This window comes from Nicotiana tabacum, chromosome 21, assembly GCF_000715075.1.
Source record: "Nicotiana tabacum cultivar K326 chromosome 21, ASM71507v2, whole genome shotgun sequence".
Lineage (NCBI taxonomy): Eukaryota > Viridiplantae > Streptophyta > Magnoliopsida > Solanales > Solanaceae > Nicotiana > Nicotiana tabacum.
Window position 1 is genome coordinate 43851850 of NC_134100.1, and position 6000 is coordinate 43857849.

The window sequence follows — 6000 nt, forward strand, 5'->3', positions numbered from 1 at the left end:
CCTACTTGAAGGAGGAAACAAAGAGCAAAATGCCTTGGAGGAGCTTTTGAAAAATAGTCTCCAAAATGATTTGGTGCTTGAAAGGTTGAACTCACAAATGAGAGAAATGCTTGAAGCTTTAGAGGTCCAAAAAGCCTCGGAAGTAAATGATAGCCAAGAACCTTCCTTAGAGGTTAAAGCCGAAATCCTTCTTTGGCACTTGATCAAAACCAAGAAGAACTCTCAAATGCTCAAAATGAGAGGATGATGCTCATTTTGGAGGCTATTCTTGAAAATAAGGAGAAGCACAACTTGACACTCGAGGACTTGAAACAAGTTTTGACTCAAAATGATGAGAATATCCGCACTTTGGAAGCTCAAATAAAAATATTGGTTGTGGCTCACTATGCCCACCAACTTGAGAGTGTGGAAAGAGCTCAAGAAAAGTCCAACTTCGAGGAAGAAAGTGAGCTTTATTTTGAGGAATCAAGAATTGAACATCCGCCAACCGACTCCATGCTTGTTAATTGTCACGACCCCAGTTTCCCTCCGTAGGATGTCATGATGGCACCTAGTCTTCTAAGACTAGGTAAGCCTAACACTTACTGAATTATTAGAAGTAATCAACCATCCACGAAGAATATGAAATAAAAATCTTATACAAATTTCAATTCCCAAAACCGGTAGTACAAGTCATAAGCTCTACTGAATTTGCTAAAAAAACCCTCTAAATACAACTGTTTCAAAATTGAGAATAAACAGTGCAAATATAATAACAGAAGGTGACTTTGAGGCCTATGAACGCAGCAATAGGTTTACCTTGAGTCTCCATAGCAAGATCCGTACAGCTAGCTAGCGATTGACTGACTTCGAATTTTCTGGATCTGCACAAAAATATGCAGAAGTGTAGTATGAGTACACCACAGCGGTACCCAGCAAGTATCAAGACTAACCTCAGTGGAGTAGTGACGAGGGACAGTAAAGACACCTACTAGACTAGATAACCTGAACAAGTATAGGTATAGAACTAACAGAGTACGATATCTCTACAGAACTACCATAATGACAACAATAATACAGGGCTTACGATATGAAATAGAAGCAACAATCAGCAGCGGAACACCACCAGTAATAACACAGTTTAAATGTGAAAAACAAATAAAGGGAAGACAAGTAGCAATTGATAAGAATAACCGCTTCCGCACCAGGTTTATTCCATAATCTCCACGAGGTACCATACCTCAAAATATTCACAAGTCACGGGTCCCACTTTGTGAACCCTAAACACTTGGCATCTTGTGCCCTCATTTCAACTGATAACTGCATGGACGACTCACGTGCTAATATAACCATTCTCACATAGAAGGCAAGTAGACGAGGGTGTGTATAAATGTTCAATAATATCAGGAAACATCTTCTTAAATCGATAGGAGTGATTAATTACGTGTATGCTTGTGCAAGTGTTCTGACACAGTTCAAGCCAACCAGTAAGTGTAGAGAAAATGAACAGCACGTAAGAATGTCCCCCATAATTTTTCACAAGATAAACTCACACATGTTGGTACGCCACTACACAAATATCAGCAACAAGAATGCCCCCAGGCCATCACAAGTCATCACAGATCAATCCCTGACATAGCCACGTGCGCAATAATAAAGTAAATGCCCGCCTTGTCTCGCCACACATGCATAATAATATTTCCACCTTGTCTCGCCACATGCGCAACCCACATATATAGCCCGCCTTGTCACGCCGCATGTGCACATATCAATAGTAACAATAGCATGGCAGAAACCTCGTGCAACACAACAACAACCGCATGGCAGAAACCTCGTGCATCACAACACTGAGTATAACATCAACAATGACAATAACACAAGAGTACGATAAGCAAATCAACTCAAGAGCTTTCGATCACAAAGAAACGGTAGAACAAGTTCACAAAGAATAAATACAATAGAGAATACTAGTCATAATAAGAATAGCTCAACAGGGAGTAATAATATCTAACAACGATCCCACAAAGTACAGTTCAACAACAACGGAGATAACACGAGTCAATAATTCCAAATAAGGATAAGTCAACTAAGATATAGGATAACTAAACTTCTTTTAAGGTTGAGCAATTACGAAAGAGATACAACAAATCCAATTAAGGGTAAGCAGTGGAAGGATAATCATAACCTCAATTAAGGATGAGCAATTACATAAGAGATAATTATAATTTCAATTAAGGAGAAGCGAAGGAGGGATAGCATGGCAATAGAAGAGGTAACAACTTCAGTTAAGTCACATAAGAGTCAAATAGGCAATACGAGTGGATCATGAAGCAATTAATTCTAATTAAAACATGTAGAGGCGAAACTAGTAAATGGGAAACTTAATCATAACAAAAAAACTTCATATTCAGTGAACATGAGGACTTAAGAGCCCTAAAAGGTCAACTTTCCACAAATAAGCCCGAGCACGTACTCGTCACCTCGCGTACACGGACTTTACATAACACAATTAACATAAAAGACTCAAGTCCTAAGAGGTAGTTCCCCCCACATGAAGTTAGGCAAGATACTTACCTCAAAGAAGATAGACCGTTACTCTAAAATGAACTTCTCGAGTGAAATAACCTCCGGACGGATCAAATCTAGCCAAAATAACTTCAAAGCATAAATAAAATTCATAAGAAACTATTCCGGATAATAAAAATTCAATCTTTATCAAAACAAAAAAATTAACCCAAAAGTCGACCCCCGAGCCCACACCTCGGAACCCAACAATTTTCACAAAATCCGAATACTTCATTCCGATACGAGTTCAACCACACCAAAATTATCAAATTCCGATACCAATTCGTCCCTCAAATCATCATTTTACATTTTGAAAGTTTTCTTCAAAATCCCCATTTTTCCTCAACTCAAAACACTAATATAATGATAAAAATAAAGATAGAATCATAGAATATAATAAATTCTAGGTGAATAACACTTACCCAATTGATTTGCTTTAAAAACCCACAAATAATAGCCCAAAACCGAGCTCTAGAACTCCAAAAATGTTAAAAATGGCCAACCCTCAGGATAGAGTACTTTTATATTCTGCCCAGTGATTACTACATCGCGATCGCGGAATTTCAATTGCGATCGCGAAGAGGAAATGGCTACTGCCCGAAATTAGTGCTACGCGATCGCGAATAAACATGTGTGATCGCGAAGAAGGAAATTCTGATGGCCCAAGAACTGAGCTACGCGAACGCGTGAAGCAGTATGCGAACGCGAAGAAGTGAAGTGCACACTTACGTGATCACGGATAGAAGCATGCGAACACGAAGAGTAAAGATTATCTGCCTCCAAATTTCACACTACGCAATCGCGGAAGAGCTGGTGCGATCGTGATGAAGGAAACCATCAACCACCAGAACAATAATCCAAAATCATGGAGAAATGGTCCGTAGCCCATCCAAAACACACTCGAGGCCCCCGGGACCCCGTCTAAACACACCAACAAGTTCCATAACCTAGCACGGACTCGCTCGAGGTCTCAAATCACATCAAACAATGTTGAAACTATGAATCGAACTCATGAACTTTCAAATCTTCCAACTTTTAAAACTCGCGCCGAAACCTATCAAATCAATTCGGAATGGCGTCAAATTTTGCAGGCAAGTCCCAAATGACATAACGGAGCTGTTACAACTCTCAAAATCGCATTTTGACCCCGATATCACCAAAGTCAACTCTTGGTTAAACCTCTCAACATTCCAAAACTTTAACTTTTTCAACTTTCACCGAAATGCTTCAAATTACCCTACTGACCTCCATATCCAAATCCTGGCACACGCCTAAGTCCAAAATCACTATCCAAAACTGTTGAAATTATCAAAACTCCATTTCGGAGTCGTTTACACAAAAGTCATATTTCGATCAACTCTTACCGCTTAAGCTTCTAAAACAGAAATTCTTCTTCCAAATTGACTTCGTATCATCCGATAACTGAACTCGACGATGCACACACATCATAATACGTAATATGAAGCTGCTCAAGACCTTATGTCACCGAGCAGGACCTTAAATTCTCAAAATGACCGACCGAGTTGTTACATTAGTGGTGCCAAGAAAAATATGGAATTAGAGTAAACCGATATAATTGAAAATATGGTTGAAGTTGCCTCTAGTTCGGGGGAAAAAGAGGATGTCAAAATCCAAAAAAAGTTGCAAGTTGAGAGTTCGATATCTCATTCCAAGCACTTTTCAACTTTAGACTTGTATGGTGATATGGGAATTGAGCCATGTGAATACATGTGGGAGTGAAAAGAAGAAAGACAAAAGCTATACATCTTGCAATTTGAAAATTCAAGAACACAAAATGACTTTCCTCACATGAAAGCCAAGAAATTCAAAGTGAAGAAATTAAAGTTTGGCTTGATCATCTACTTATCACCCTCCATCGCTCGTGGTCACAAACTTGATTCCAAGTTAGGTGCCCGGTTCATATCTTCCAAGATGTTAAATGCGATGCTTGGTTGGAGGCAACCCATCGTTTTCAAATATTGTTGTTAGATTTTTATTTTTGTAGAGTAGTTGTTTTTGTTGAACATTTTGATGTGTGTGTGTCTTAAAGTACAGGGAAAGTGAAGAAAAAGTGGCTAAACTTGCTTTTCTATGGCAAAACTAATGCGATCGCATACTGGTTATGCGGACCGCATATTGGTCGCAGAATGAGTCAGAAGTTCGTAAGCTTTGGTCGCTCAAAAATACGGTGGAATGCCAATTCTGCGGATCGCATGATGGTTATACGACCAAAAATGTGATCGCACATTGGCCAAGCACACACCCGTCATTTTTCAAATTTTGAGTTCATTTTTGAAATTTTTTTTTAGAACAACTTAGCATATTATTTTTGACTAATCTGTCAAGTTTCAGATTTTTTGGAGTTGAATTGAGGAGTTTGAGGTGTTGGAACAAGCCAAAATAGTGGCTACCATGTTCCGCCCAGCAGAACTCTGGTTCAACCGCACCTGCGACCATATTTGCGCATATGAAGCCTCACAGAAGCGCCAGTTGGAGCGCAAATGCGGATGCTTCACAGAAGCGACTCATTAACCACAAAAGCGCAGGCGCATAAGCGATTAAATCATCGTAGATGCGACACGTCGGGTAATTTTAAAGAGTCCATATCGCTCTCTAGGTAATACCATCTCTCTTTCAATCTCAACTCCCCAACCCAAAATGCCTCTCATCTCTCATGCTATTGCTCTTCACCACTGCTCTCACACTCAGGCAACACAGCTCCTCTCTTCTACTTTTATTTTCTTTTCTTCTTCATCTCTTCTCCATGGCAGAATTCCCACAACCTCGTTTCCTTCTAATTAATGTTAATATTAGGGGTGAGGAAACTGGTTTAATGTAGTCGTGTGTGCTGTTGTTGTTTAAAAACATTTGGGAAAATCTGAGTACCTAATTTGTTCAAAAAGGCATAACATTATCTATGCTTGTAATGTGTTCGACAAATTGTCCGAAAGAAATTTTGTTTCTAAGTACCTTAAAATAATGTTTAATCAAGTCGTATGTTTATGTAGTGAACTAATTTAGAATTCTTGAGTATAAATTATGTGCCAAAATCATGTTTGGAATTGAAAAGAATCGGCAGTAGTTGGGTTTGTAAAACCCCTGATGAACACCGCATAAGCGAAAACAATTGTCGCAGATGCGGCCTCGCACCTGTGATGCCTTCTTTGCAGGTGCGATTTCTGATCAATTATGCAAGTTTGTAGAAGCGGTATAATTTCCACAAAAGCAGAACCGCATCTGCGAGGCTTTTCTGCAGGTGCGGTGACTGAGCATTTTGTGCACAAATAGTAGCTATGCAACTTTGGCTTGCTGGGCATGTTTAACTAGATTCATTGGCCTAATTGCATTATTTTGAATTGTTTAACATGATTCTAATGCTTGACTAACTTTGTTTTGAATTTTTTAGGTACTTTGAGCTTAAAATGGACCAGAACAAGAACGAAAATGCGGCGGTTG